Here is a 16,357-nt window from a genome sequence, read left to right as displayed (position 1 = left end):
TCACTACTTTTCTATTTCTATTTTTGCACTACTTATTTCGTTTAACTTTTGAATATATATACTTACTGTAATTCAGATTTTTTTTCCTATTATTATGTATTGCATTGTACTGCTGCCTCAAAGTCAACGTAATTCACAACATATGCTGATGATATGTAACCTGATTCTGAGGAGAAGGAGAAGAGAATGGGGCAAATACTGAAGTAATTTAGAAAACCTGGTAAAGGGAGGCTGGCAATAATGAACAGGAAAGCGGGGAGTTGTTCTAAAAAAAAATCTGGTTAATTAACATCCCACAGGGAAGGAAATCTGCCTTCTTCCCCTGGTGTGGGGTCTCAGCAAATCAAATCCACTGATGGGCCTGACATTTCATTGACTCTTCCACAGAGAGGGCAGTGGGATTCAAGATTCACAATTCACAATCGTTTATTGTCACTACTCAGTTCACACATGCAAAGGAAACCAAAGTGATTGCTACTCAATACAAGATATAACTTTAAATACTCCTAACCTACAAGTTTTAGTTTTTACCTCTTTTAGCAAGAAGAGCAATCTTGCTTAAATGGAAGGAGTCTACCCCTCCTACACATCTTCAATGGCTACGTGATATTATGTCGTATTTAAATTTAGAAAAGACCCGTTGCTCAGTCTTAAATTCGAAACAATATTTTTATGATATTTGGGGACCTTTCCTAAATTACTTTTCCAATTTATAAAGTTTAACAGTGCACAGACTTTTATGTATATTTTTATCTTCTCTTCTTAAGTGAATATGTTTTTTTTTCTAATTATCCATTGTCATCCATCAGCTTTTTTCTTTGGTAGTTGGTAGGGGGTTGACTTTTTATATATATAAAAAAAATTTCTTTTATGATGTATGACCTATCTTTAAATTTTTGATTACAGAGTGGTATACCTTTATGTGTTATGCTATAACATTTTGATAAATTTTATTACAATATATGAATGTACACAAATTATGTTGAGATGTATCTATGTGTTGCACTCTGTAAATCTTTTTTTTCTTCTGAATAAAAATATTGTAAAAAGAAAGAAAGAAAGGAGACTCCAACAGAAAATGATAAAGTAGTGGGTGGCGGGCTGGGTTCATGGTGAGGTGTTGATCAGTTTGATGGCTTGAGGAAGTGACTTGGAGGAATGGACAACAAATACCGTCTTTGTTGAAGACTTCAAGGAGCAGTGCCTCAGAAGAGCAGCTTCCATTATTCAGGGCACCATCACCCAGGAAATACCCACTTCTCCTTGTTCCATCATGAAGGACGTACAGAGGCCTGAAGGCACATGCTCAATGATACAGCAACAGCTTCTTCCCTTCCGCCATCAGATTACTAAATGGATATTGAACCCATAAACATGACCTTACATTTTTATTATTACTTTTTTTGCACTATTTTTAATTTAACTATTTAATATGCATATATAAACTTACTGGTTCCAAGATTGTCAAGCCGAGGAGTGCTAAAGGGTACAAGCTCCCACTACCTAAAAGTGCTCCTCATGGCATGTGCCTCAAATAGCCTCTGACAAACAAGTCCAACTCCTGACCTTCTCGTGTGGCTTAGCCTCGAAGCCCGGCGGAACTGTTTCCAATGACAGGAGAAGAGGTAAAGGCGGGTCCTGGCGCCTTAAAACCAGTGGTTCGGGTAGATGGAGCTCGTCAGCCTGGGAAGGCAGTCCATCTAAGAGCGGGAAGACTCTGATTTCAAACCTCCGCTGCCTTGCGGCCATACCCACTCATGGGAAAGGCTTCGGGAGTAAACCCCGAGGACAAATCTGGAGCTGGAGTCCCTGAGGCAGTTCGACGTTGCCTTCAACCTCACTCTGGCAACTCCTGCGACGTCACTGGTACCAAGTTGTATCGGCCCTTGTCCTTCCCTTGGACAACATTGGTGGCATGGAGAGGGGAGACTCCCTGCATGGGCAACTGCCGGTCTTCCATACAACCTTGCCCAGGCCTGCACCCTGGCGAGGACACTCCAGCGTTGCCTCACTGCGACACACAGACTGAAGTAAGACTTTCCAGGTGCAGATGGCTGACAGATGCATCAGTATAAACTTACTGTAATTGATTTACTTTTTAAAATCATGTATTGCATTGTACTGCTGCTGCTAAGTTAACCAATTTCATGACACATGCTGGTGATATTAAAACTGATTCCGATTCTGATGAATGGATAATAACACAAGAATGTTGTTAATGACTTTGGTTATTGACTTTGATGAGTAAACTGTTCAAATTAATAACCAGCAATTGCTGGGGGCAGATGCTGCATCGAGGCCTGAGAGTGGAAAAAGGACCCGTGCTCAGCTCCATTACACCGTGCCAATTAAAGCATCAAGCGAGATTGAAATCATCAAGGCCTAGAGCAGAAAACAGACAGGCATTCAGCACCATCTCTCTCTGCATTTGACCAGACTCCCTCTCTTCTCACTACTACCATCAGCCGGAAGTTGCAGGAGTCCTGGGTTCATAATCAGCCGTTGCTCTGTGGCCATCGGGCTCCTGGACTGACTTTACTTACATCAGTGATGAACACCACAGCCTGTGGAACCACTTTCGGAAACTCTGCACCTCATGTTCTATGCGTTATTTGTTTACTCTTTTTTAATATAAACTATTTGCACAACCTGTCCTCTTTTGCACATCATACTGTGTCAGTCTTTGTTGAGTTTGGTTTTTCATGGATTCTATTGTGTTTCTTTGTTTCATGGCTGCCTGCAAGAAGGTGAATTTCAAGGTTGTATATGGTATACATACTTTGATAATGAAATTGAACCTTGAACTTTGAACTAGTCTTGCTGTAAACTTAACTTCGGTGGAGGAGGTGTGGGAGACACGAGTGCTGAACTTGGACGTCAAGACATCCGCGGTCAGTCCTACAGATTTAAGTAGTAGCCCATAAATGCAAAGAGCAGAGGAGTCCACGGGAGATAGAAACACAATGTTAATTGGGAATAAACTTGCTTTTATTGTTTGCATGATCTTTTTCTTTTATTCTCTGTGCATTGAGCGTTTGACAGTCTTTTTTTATAATGGGTTCTTTTTGGTTTCTTTGTTTTGTAGCTGCCTGTCAGGAGACGAATCTCAAGGCTGCATAATGTATACATTCTTCGATAATAAATGTACTTTGAACTTTGATATAGGAGATAAAAGGGAAGTTATGGTGAGAAACCATTATGCATTTTGTCAGGCAAGGAATGGAATGTCCACTCTGTCAGTGGTAATAGAAGAGAGTCATTGTTTGCAAACCCATCTCCCTGTCTGTTCAAAGTTGTAAGTAAGCTTCTGCTTCCAAGCATGACTGAATAAAAACTGGAGGTGTGTAAGATTCAGAATGGACTTTCTGCACTGCTGGCTGCTGCAATAATTGTTCAGTGTATAGCCTGGGGCAATCTTCAAAGGTTCCTTTGTTATCAAAGTAACAACTCTGAAATTTGTCTTCTCCAAGTAGAAGAATCTTCTGATCTGATTATAGTTCCATCCGAAGTCACAAATTACCTGCACTGCTTGTGGCTGCAGTAACATAGAGAAAGGTACTGAATTTCCAGGAACTCAGTGGGCTGACTAGAGGGGGTGAATCACCAGGCAAAGTATCATTATTCAGCACTCCGCAGGAAGGAGCTCCCAATATGTCTCCAACATCACTCCCAGCTGGGGGTGTCTGCAGCCACAAATATTCCACACTGCATCTGCCTGGAGCTGCAACAGGCGGCCAGAACTACAGGTTGCTAAATATATAAACACCTGCTTTCTATTTCTGGTCATTCAGTAGCTTCAAGACAGGCGAGGTGAGCATGTGAGAAAACTTGTTTAAAAATCTATCAGCTAGTTGGTATGCAATGGGCTTCCACAAACACACACCTCTAATCTGTTTAATAGATGAATTCAATCCGAAGGAGTTGGGATTTTAATGAGATGTGTTTCAACTCATTTTCCTGTACTAGTGGTTTACATCAGTGAAGCTTTTACCTTAATGGTGAAAAACTTCCTATAGGTAGCAGAGTTTAACATCCTTTTGTGTGATTTATCTCACACGTCTTAAGATGCAAATATCATCAATCTGTAAAATCAGCAAATTTAAGAAGCCTAAATCAAAATGAGCAATCAGCAGTGGTTCTTTGATATAGTTTTAAGTCCTTAAAATTTCTCCGATTGATATACTAATGAGATATTTTTGGTTTTTTTTCCAAATCCTTATTCAATTACCAAGCCTTTGGATCAGTTTCACTTACTGAACATGCAGACACCAAAAAGGTTTATGGAACACTAGCATCCCGAGATTTCCCTGCAACGCACACAGCATCCTGACTTGGAAATATATCACTGGCGCTTCATCATGGCTGTGCTTAAACTTCAGAATCCAGACCCAATGCCAGGGTGTGAGTTCCATCATCAGAGAAAATGCTGCAGTTCAAGAAGATAGATCGTCCACAGTTTCTCAGGGCCAATACCTTTCATTTATCCCCTCTCTCGGGTGCCCCTCCTCTTCCCCTTTCTCCGGTGATCCACTCTCCTCTCCTGTCAGATTCAATCTTCATCCCTTTACTTTTTCCACCTGTCACCTCCCGGTTTCTTACTTCGTCCTCCCTCGCCCACCCACTCGCCTTGCTCCTTGCCTGGCTTCACTTATCACCTGCCAGCTTCTGCCCGCAACCACCAGCCTTCTTGTTCAGGCTCCCTCCCCCTCTCCTGCCTTATAGGTTGAGTTCCTCCAACATTTTGTGTGCGTTGCTTTGGATCTCCAGTATCTGCAGAATTTCTTGTGTTTACGGGCAACACATACTGGTCTTGACGGGGAGTGGGCCTCCATGTCAGCACTGGTGTCCACTGCTTGCATCTTCTTAAGTTGCCCACCCTTATACTTGCATCAACACCTTTCTCAAAGATGCACCTCCTAAAGCTGTGGAACTACAAACATCACACCAGAGATTGTGTGTGAATTTACCCATCTCACTGAGTGAATCCTAATATGTCAGTTGAGATTATTTAAGTAACTGATCTGGCACTAGAGTTGAAGAAAGCATTTCATGATAACTTGATTCAATACTTTGAAATTGAAATTAACTGTAAGCAACACTCCACCGTGGATCTCACAAGCCGATAATGTACTTTATGCTTAGTTATTTGAATCCTTCTTGCTCTGGAGGAACCAGAATCAGTTTTATTATCATTTTAAGGCATCACGTTTTGAAGATGTCATTGATGCTGAGGAGGCTAGTGTCCATAATGGAGCTGGCTGTGTTTATAAACCTCTGCAGTCACCCCTCCTTACCAGATGATGATACAACGTCAGGTGCACTACACAGTACAAGTTTGCTTGAATTTGTAGAAATTTGCCCAAGTCTTTAATGTGTTACGTACTCATGGGTATCTTGTGCCTGTCACATGACCATGATGTAATTGATGCTCTGCTGGGCATGATGTAATGGTCTTGTGATGGTGGAGTGATGTAATTTTTCGGCCAGTGAGAGGTCATGTGATAGTTTTTTTTCAACAGGGTACAAAAGGAGAACCCCTCCCTGTGATCCAGGCAGTTCATGGTTGAATTCGTCAGTGACTCCGTTCTGCTGTGTATTCGATGTTATGACGCAGTTTTGTTTTAAAGTGGAGTTTTACTTTCTGCCTTAAGTCAAAGGTTATTGCCAGCAGTTTTGCTACAATAACCATATAACCATATAACAATCACAGCACGGAAACAGGCCATTCCGGCCCTCCTAGTCCATGCTGAACTCTTAATCTCACCGTCCCACCTACCCGCACTCAGCCCATAACCCTCCACTCCTTCCCTGTCCATATACCTATCCAATTTTACCTTAAATGACACAACTGAACTGGCCTCTACTACTTCTACAGGAAGCTCATTCCACACAGCTATCACTCTCTGAGTAAAGAAATATCCCCTCGTGTTTTCCTTAAACTTTTGCCCCCTAACTCTCAAATCATGTCCTCTCGTTTGAATCTCCCCTACTCTCAATGGAAACAGCCTATTCACGTCAACTCTATCTATCCCTCTCAAAATTTTAAATACCTCGATCAAATCCCCCCTCAACCTTCTACGCTCCAATGGATAGAGACCTAACTTGTTCAACCTTTCTCTGTAACTTAAGTGCTGAAACCCAGGTAACATCCTAGTAAATCATCTCTGCACTCTCTCTAATTTATTGACATCTTTCCTATAATTCGGTGACCAGAACTGTACACAATATTCCAAATTTGGCCTTACCAATGCCTTATACAATTTTAACATTACATCCCAACTTCTGTACTCAATGCTCTGATTTATAAAGGCCAGCATTCCAAAAGCCTTCTTCACCACCCTATCTACATGAGACTCCACCTTCAGGGAACTATGCACTGTTATTCCTAGATCTCTCTGTTCCACTGCATTCTTCAATGCCCTACATTTACTCTGTATGTTCTATTTGGATTATTCCTGCCAAAATGTAGAACCTCACGCTTTTCAGCATTAAACTCCATCTGCCAACATTCAGCCCATTCTTCTAACTGGCATAAATCTCCCTGCAAGCTTTGAAAACCCACCTCATTATCCACAACACCTCCTACGTTAGTATCATCGGCACACTTACTAATCCAATTTACCACCCCATCATCCAGATCATTTATGTATATTACAAACAACATTGGGCCCAAAACAGATCCCTGAGGATAGTCACCGGCCTCCATCCCGATAAACAATTATCCACCACTACTCTCTGGCATCTCCCATCTAGCCACTGTTGAATCTATTTTATTACTCCAGCATTAATACCTAACGACTGAACCTTCTTAACTAGCCTTCCATGTGGAACTTTGTCAAAGGCCTTGCTGAAGTCCATATAGACTACATCCACTGCCTTACCCTCGTCAACATTCCTCGTAACTTCTTCAAAAAATTCAATAAGGTTTGTCAAACATGACCTTGCACGCACAAATCCATGCTGGCTACTCCTAATCAGATCCTGTCTATCCAGATAATTATAAATACTATCTCTAAGAATACTTTCCATTAATTTACCCACCACTGATGTCAAATTGACAGGTCTATAATTGCCAGGCTTACTTCTAGAACCCTTTTTAAACAATGGAACCACATGAGCAATACGCCAATCCTCCAGCACAATCCCCGTTTCTAATGACATCTGAAAGATCTCCGTCAGAGCTCCTGCTATCTCTACACAAACTTCCCTCAAGGTCCTGGGGAATATCCCGTCAGGACCTGGAGATTTATCCACTTTTAAATTTCTTAAAAGCGCCAGTACTTCCACCTCTTTAATTGTCATAGGTTCCATAACTTCCTTACTTGTTTCCCACACCTTACACAATTCAATATCCTTCTCCTTAGTGAATACCGAAGAGAAGAAATCGTTCAAAATCTCTCCCATCTCCCTCGGCTCCACACATAGCTGACCACCCTGATTCTCTAAGGGACCAATTTTATCCCTCACTATCCTCTTGCTTTTAATATAACTGTAGAAACCTTTCGGATTTACTTCCACCTTATTTGCCAAACCAAACTCGTATCTTCTTTTAGCTTTTCTAATCTCTTTCTTAAGATTCCTTTTACATTCTTTATATTCCTCGAGCAATTCCTTTACTCCATGCTGCCTATATCTATTGTAGACATCCCTCTTTTTCCAAACCAAGTTTCTAATATCCCTTGAAAATCATGGCGCTTTCAAACCTTTAACCTTTCCTTTCAACCTAACAGGAACATAAAGATTCTGTACCCTCATAATTTCACCCTTAAATGACCTCCAGTTCTCTATTACATCCTTCCCATAAAACAACTTGACCCAATCCACTCTCTCTAAATCCCTGCGCATCTCCTCAAAGTTAGCCTTTCTCCAATCAAAAATCTCAACTCTAGGTCCAGTCCTGTCCTTCTCCATAATTATATTGAAGCTAATGCTATTGTGATCACTGGACCCGAAGTGCTCCCCAACACATACATCTGTCAGCTGACCTATCGCATTCCCTAACAGGAGATCCAACACTGCCCCATCTCTAGTTGGTACTTCTATGTATTGTTGCAAAAAACTATCCTGCACACATTTCACAAACTCTAAACCATCCAGCCCTTTTACAGAATGAGCTTCCCAATCTATGTGTGGAAAATTAAAATCTCCCACAATCACCACCTTGTGTTTACTACAAATATCTGCTATCTCCTTACACATTTGCTCTTCCAACTCACGCTCCCCATTAGGTGGCCTATAATACACTCCTATCAGTGTTACTACACCTTTCCCATTCCTCAATTCCACCCAAATAGCCTCCCTAGAGGAGCTCTCTAATCTATCCTTCCAAAGCACCGCCATAAGATTTTCTCGGACAAGCAATGCAACACCTCCTCCTCTGGCCCCTCCTACTCTATCACACCTGAAGCAACTAAATCCAGGAATATTTAGTTGCCAATCACACCCTTCCTGCAACCATGTTTCACTAATAGCTACAACATCATAATTCCAGGTATCAATCCACGCTTTAAGCTCATCCACCTTTCTTATAATGCTCCTAGCATTAAAATAGATACATTTAAGATACTCTCCACCTCCTCCTCTCTTTTCATCCCTAACAATGCATTCAAATTTATTATCCTTTTCTTTCTTCTCCCCTACATCTTCGGGCTGAGCGCATCCCTTCTCCATCACCTGCCTTTCCTCCCTCACACACTGTCTACTTACTTGCTCTACTGGTGAACTAACCTCCTCTCCCATAGTTTCCTCAAATTGATTCCCGCCCCCCCATCTTACTAGTTTAAAGTCTGCCCTGTAGCCCTAGCAAACCTCCCCGCTAGGATATTGGTCCCCCCAGGATTCAAGTGTAACCCATCCTTCTTGGACAGGTCACGTCTGCCCCAGAAGAGGTCCCAATGATCCAGAAACTTGAATCCCTGCCCCCTGCTCCAATCCCTCAGCCACGCATTCATCCTCCACCTAATTCCATTCCTACTCTCACTGTCGCGTGGCACAGGCAGTAATCCCGAGATTACTACCTTTGCGGTCCTTCTTCTTAACTGCCTTCCTAACTCCCTATACTCTCGTTTCAGGACCTCTTCCCCTTTCCTACCTATGTCATTTGTACCTACATGTACCACAACCTCTGGCTCCTCACCCTCCCACTTCAGGATATCTTGGACGCGATCAGAAACGTCCCGAACCCTGGCACCAGGGAGGCAAACTACCATCCGGGACTCCCGATCACCTCTACAGAACCGCCTGTCTGAACCCCTGACTATCGAGTCCCCTATTACTATGGTCCTCTTTCTTCTATCCCTACCCTTCTGAGCTACAGGGCCGTCCTCTGTGCCGGAGGCCTGGCCACTGTCACTTCCTCCAGGTAGGCTGTCCCCCCCCCAACAGTACTCAAACATGAGTACTTATTGTCAAGGGGTACAGCCACTGGGGTACTCTCTAGTACCTGCCTCTTCCCCTTCCTGACCGTGACCCACCTATCTGCCTCCCGTGGCCCCGGAGTGACCACCTGCCTGTAACTCCTCTCTATCACTATCTATAACACTATCACTATCACTATCAGTATCTCTATCAATACTGCCAGTTTAGTCCAGTCAGAGATTGAAGATTTATTGAAGTTCGGGAAGCTGAAGAATTGAGGAAAGTTGTTGTCGGCGGTGAAACAGGTTCGGCCTTATTTGATCCTCTTTCAGAAGGAATTAGTAACCTACAATCAGAGATAGCTCCTGCCTTCTGAAAGCAGAAAGAGTTGGATGCAAGGTTTCCCCAAGGAAAGGTCAGTGCCTTTAAGCTGTTTCATTTTCTTCAATCGTAAATCCTTCGGGCAAGGCATACTTCGGCTGGGATCAGCAGTAACGCCACGAAAGAGTATTTATTACTTCAAGGAAAGTCTCTCGTAAGTGACTGTGCAAATCATTTGGACTTTTGCATTACTACTTCTAAGAACTGTTTTTGCATTATTGCTTTAAGAATTGATTTTGCATCATCGCTTTAAGAACTGATCGAGCTGCCATATTGCAGCTGACTTCCAGTTAAGTTAGTCATTTGTTTACTTTTGGGTTTTTTTTGAGCATTGTTTAATAAATGTTTTATTTGTTATAAAAAACCTGTCTCAATTATCTATTCATTGTTGCTGAATCATAACAGATGATACACAAAATTCCCTCAAATCTCCTAATGAAATATAGCCACTGACATCCCTTCTTCATAATGGCCTTGAAACCATGAAATATTAAGATTTCTCATGAACATCTGTAAGATTTTGCACTAGCAAAATCAGAATCAGGTTTAATATCACTGGCATATGTCATGCAATTTGTTGTTTTGTAGCAGCAGTGCAATGCAATACATAAAAACTATAAATTACAATAAGAAATCTTTCGTTTGTTTGTTATGTACCGTGTCAAATGATGTGGACAGTCATGGTCTTTCTATAACCATGATAGTTTTTTGCAATTTTCTACAAAAGTGGTTCACCATTGCCTTGTTCTAAGAGGTGTCTGTACCTGACCAGTGACCCCAGCCATTATCAATACTCTTCAGAGATTGTCGGCCTGGCATCAGTGGTCACATAATCAGGACCTGTGATACGTACCAGGTGCGCGTACAACCATCCACCACCAGCTCCCATGGCTTCATGTGACCCTGAATGGGGGAGCGCTAAGCAGGTGCTACACCTTGCCCGAGGGTGACATGCAAGCTAGCGGAGGGAAGGAGCACATTATACCTCCTTTGGTAGAGAGGAGTCTCCACCCCGCCACCCAATAAGAAATATATGTATATTGAAAAAAATAAATTAAATTACTGCAAAAAGATAGGAAAAAATAATGGACAATAAACCAGCCGTAGTTTAGAATTCTGATGGCGAAGGAGAAGAAGCTCTTCCTAAAATGTTGTGTGTCTCACAAGAGGCACAAGATAGAATATAGTATTAATAGTAAGACTCTTGGCAGTGTGGAGGATCAGAGGGGTCCGAGTTCATAGGATGCTCAAAGCAGCTACACAGATTGACTCTGTGGTTAAGAAGGCGTACAGTGCATTGGCCTTCATCAATCGTGGAATTGAATTTAGGAGCTGAGAGGTAATGTTGCAGCTATATAGGACCCTGGTCAGACCCCACTTGGAGTACTATGCTCAGTTCTGGTCCCCTCACTACAGGAATGATGTGGAAGCCATAGAAAGGGTGCAGGGGAGATTTACAAGGACGTTGCCTGGATTGGGGAGCATGCCTTATGAGAATAGGTTGAGCGAACTCGGCCTTTTCTCCTTGGAGCAAAGGAGGATGAGAGTAGACCTGATAGAGGTGTACAAGATGATGAGAGGCATTGATCATGTGAATTGTCAGAGGCTTTTTCCCAGGGCTGAAATTGTTGCCACAAGAGAACAGAGGTTTAAGGTGCTGGTGTCATCGAGTGGGGTGTTGGGAGTGGACCGAAAAGCAAGACACAGACACTGAACTACCAGGAACAGGACTAGGGATGAGAAGGAAGCAAAGGAAGTGAGGAAGGGAACGAGACAAGGATTCCGGGCCTGGGCTAGGACTTGACGAGGATAGCAGAACCAGGACAAGGAACTGGGAACTAGGAGCCGGGGCTTGGACTCCAAGCCAGAGACTGGACAAGGATCCAGAACCTGGGTCTTGACTTGATCTCAGACTCTAGAACCAGGCGAGGACAAGGCGTGACTACAGGACGAGGTGAGGCACAGGGCTGGATGTGAGACTCCTGGACAGGACAAAGGAACCCCAGCACAAGACGAGGGTATCCCAGCACCGGGCTGGGCAAGGTACTCCCGGACTGGGCGAGGCACATCAACAAGACGAGAACACAGAGCCTTGGTCAAGGGAGAGACAGGAACATGAAACACCAAGCCAGGACCCCTCCTTGGATACAGGACGTAGGGCTGGGACTCATTACACAGAACGCTGAACATGACGAGAGAGTTCCCAATGCTAGGTAGCAGCAAAACGGCCGGACCTACCTAGCGAAGGCGTAGACACGGACGGACAGTTGCAAACCAGGCGAGGCTTCAGACACAGGCAGGGCGAGGCAAGGCTCCAGGCAGAGGCGAAGTGAGGCGAGGCTCCAGTTACAGGTTGCAGGGCAGGGCTTCAGAGGGAAGGAAGGGAACAGTCCAACCTCGGGTAACGGCAATGATGGCCTGACTTACCCCACAGAGGCGAGGACAGGATACTGACAAGACAAACCAGTCCCTACACTCGAACCCAGGGCCACTTATATTCCCGGCCCTAAGACGAGAATCAGGTGCCGACAATTAAGCCCCACATAAGACAAGGGACAGCCGGAAGGCCTGGAGTCAGGAGTTCACGGATCAGACCGTGAGCCGGGGAGTAGATACAGAGGAGATGTCAGGGGTAAGTTTTTTACTCAAAGAGCGGTGAGTGCATGGAATGGGCTGCCAGCGATGGTGGTGGAGGCAGATACGATAGGGTGTTTTAAGAGGCTTTTCGATAGGTACTTGGAGCTTAGTAAAATAGAGGGCTATAGGTAAGCCAAGTAATTTCTGAGGTAGGGACATGTTTGGCACAACTTTGTGGGCCGAAGGGCCTGTATTGTGCTGTAGGTTTTCTATGTTGCTGTGTTTCTAAGGTGACAGTCATAAAGTAGTTATGAAATATGAAATATTGGACAGACACCAGAGCAAAGACTATCCCGTAAGGATGTCAAAGAGACCAATGAAATGAATAACTATGTACAGATATTTCAGAGATGTCCTTTGCACAACCTTTAATTCAAAATGATTGAAAGTTTGCCACTAATTTATTGGGCCTTGCCACTTTACCTGTTTATCTCAACATGCTGAAGGATAGAGAGCGGTTATCTGGTTGCAGCAGAGGCAGAGGATTATTGACATGAGAATCTTCATGATAAAACCACTATTAGAACAGGAGTGTGAAAGAAAATATAAAAAGCAAAAAGGTATGTTAGTGTAGCAGTTAGCTCAGCGCTCTATCATGGATTGGCTTTCAATTTCCACCATTGTCTGTAACAGGTTTGTACGTTGTCCTTGAGATTGCTCCAGGTATTCCGGTTTCCTCCCACATTCCAAACTCATACAAGTTATGGTAGGAAATTGTTGGAATGCGATGGAATTCCAGAAGTGTAGTGACACTTGCAATTGCCCCCAGCACTTTTTTTGGGCAACGTTGGTCATTCACACAAATTGCGCTTTTCTCTGTTTGTTTCAATGTTTAACTATGACAAATAAAGCTAATCTTATAAAAAAAATCTTTAAAACAATAGTGCATAAAGGCTGCTTCATAGATGATGAAGATCTTAATTCTGAGGGGATTAGGTGCATGTCCAAATAGTTATTGTGTTACAAATAATATCAAGATCATCTTGTGGATTTACTAATGCACTTACAAAGCTACAACACAACTAAACGGTAGAAAGATGTCCACATCAAAGAAAATACTCTGGTCTCATGAGATGGGTGAGGAAAGTCAATGTCGTGATTTGTTAATTGTTGTGTTTTGTAACTCCAGAAATTAATCGAAAGAAACAGAGGAGCCGTGATGCGTGTGTACCCTGTTTCTCTTTAGTGAGGTGCTCACATATGACGTGGTGATGTAATGACGTAAGCCATTCATTACGGGACACCGTCCATTAATTATTTAAACAAAGAATGTTTAATCAAACAATATAGTTACAATATCACTCAAATATTACTGAAATATTAAATACACTACACTAATGATTCGCTCAATGGGTACATTCTTACTTGCAGACATTTCAGTGAAACAGTGGCCACACAGAGATTAGATTTTGGGACACCTGGTGATATCAACATCTGCAGATCTATTGAATATCAATATCCGTAAAATGCAATGCCTAAAAAAAATCTGTTTATTAAGCACCCCCACCATGCAAAACATGCTTTCTTCTCATTACTACCATCAGAGAGGAGGTACTGAAGACAGACACTCAATATTTTGGGAACAGCTTCTTCCCCTCCAGCAACATACTTCTGAACAGACAATGAATCCATGATCATTACCTCATTATTATTATCCTCTTTTTCTTCCACACTTATTTAATTATATTTAATATTTTATGTTTAATGATAATGTAATTATATCTATTTAATTATATATGTGTGTGTGTGTGTGTGTGTGTAGTGCAAAATTATATTTTTGTATTGCACTGTCCTCGTGCTGCAAAACAATGAATTTCACAGTGTACTGTATGTCAGTGATAATAAACCTGATTTTAATTCTAAACCCAAGATTGTTTGAACTGCAGCAGATATTAAAGGAGTCTAATTCACCAAAAGAAAGGCTAAAGGACTTTGTGACAAAGACAGTGAGAGTCAGATCAGCCATTGTATCCCTGTCTCTGAATCTCTTGCACATTACAAATTAGGAATTAGAGCATTCCCATTTCACAACTACAGAACTGAGGAATTTCTTCAGCCCAAGATTGCTGAATCTGTGGAATTCAATGTCATAGGGGGATGTGGAATCCAAGTCATTGTGTATACTTAAGGCTGAGCTTAACAGGTTCTTGATTGGAAAGGGTGTTATGGGTTGTGGGGAGAAGACAGGAGAATTGGGTTGAGAAAAAAAACAGCCATTGCTGAATGGTGGAGCAGTCACAATGGACCAAATGGCTTAATTCAGCTCCTATAGCTAATGACCTTTTATGGTTCTTCATACTGTAATTGTTTCAAAAAGAAAAACAATACCCTTTTCATATCCATCTTGTCAAGACCCCAAAACATTTTATATGTTTCAATCAAGTCTCTCCCCCACTCTTCTAAATTCCAGCCAATACAAGCCTAGCCTGACTGCCTTTCGTAGTAAATCTTCTCTGCCCTGCTTTGAGTACATTAACACACTTATTTACATATTGTATGCAATACTCCGGATGGGTCTGCAATTTTGTGCATAGGTGAAACATAATCTCCTAACTCTTACATTCAATTCCTCTGGCAGTAAGTAACACTGTTAGCTTTCTTAAATACCTGCACTACTGAATATTTGTATTTTGCAAGACATGCACTGGAACCCTCTGCATTTCTGAGCTCTGCAGTCTCTCTCATCATTGAGATAAGATGTTTTTCCTCCCAAAATGAACAAATTATGATTTTCTCACATTGTACAAGTCATCTCTCCAGAACAGTTCCTACCCTGAAGAGTTATGCATGCCAAGAATGCAGTTGCAAATTGAGATCCCACATGCACCACGGCAGCTGGCAAACCTATACCGCCAGTCTCCCACTCAATCGGTCGTATGAACTGTACCTAAGTCAACCATTTGTAAACAAGGTGGGGTTGGGGTTGGTGGAAAACTTGTACTCCAAATGCTAGGTTTTGCTCGTTCTCCATGACAGTCATCTGCATGTTGCTGAGGCCATGAAGACTGCCCTGGCTGCAGTGATCTGTGCCCACTAATTTGATAAACTTAGCAAGGCTTTGGGCCTACTCCAGCTGCTCTGGGGTTCACATCTGAGGGCTTAATTTTGGTTTGGAATGCCATTGTTTGCTTCAATTGTTTGCACGATTTGTATTTTTGTTTCTTTCTCTTGCGCATCAGGTGCTGGACTTTTATTTTTATCCTTTTTTTCTTTAATTGGGTTCTTTCAGGTTTCTTGCTTTGTGACTCCCTGTGAGCAAGCAAATCTCAAGGTTGCATAATTTATACACTTTTTGATAATAAATGTACTTGAAAGTTGAATCTTGAGATTTTTACTCACTTACTTAATGCATCCAAATGCCTTTTAGGTTATGTCCACACTAGACCAGATAATTTTGAAAACGCCGGTTTCACGTAAAAACGATAGGCGTCCACACTAGGTGTTTTTAAAAATATCTCTGTCCACATTAAAATGGATATTTGGGCGAATCTCCTCCTCCTGGGCACGCGCAGGACACATCTACAGAAAACAACCGAAGAGGAAGCGGTTTACTATTTTCCATTTCCGCTGCGGCGTTGTTCTATTGCATTCATGAAAACAATGAAATTCCGCGCTGCTGCCACCATCTGTTCCGGCACGGCATGACAGCATTTTTAGATTTCTCCGGTTACCCCGTCCACACTGTTCCGCCCTAGTGGCGTTTTCAAAATTATACACTCTGAGAGCGTTTCTGAATATCTCCATTTTCGGGGGATGAAAACGCTGTTTTAGTGTGTACGAAAGGTAAAAACGAAGAGAAGAAGCTTTGGTTACGGATTTATCCGGTGTAGTGTGGACGTAGCCTTAGTGCCTCCTAATGCCCTCTTATACCTCTACCTTTGTGGTACAACTGTAGAAACATTATTACCCATGACTTCATATATACCCTGTGGCCTCTTTATTAGGTACACCTGTACACCTTCTTGTTAATGCAAATATCTAA

This window comes from Hemitrygon akajei, chromosome 30, assembly GCF_048418815.1.
Source record: "Hemitrygon akajei chromosome 30, sHemAka1.3, whole genome shotgun sequence".
Lineage (NCBI taxonomy): Eukaryota > Metazoa > Chordata > Chondrichthyes > Myliobatiformes > Dasyatidae > Hemitrygon > Hemitrygon akajei.
Note: the sequence above shows the minus strand (reverse complement) of the source record.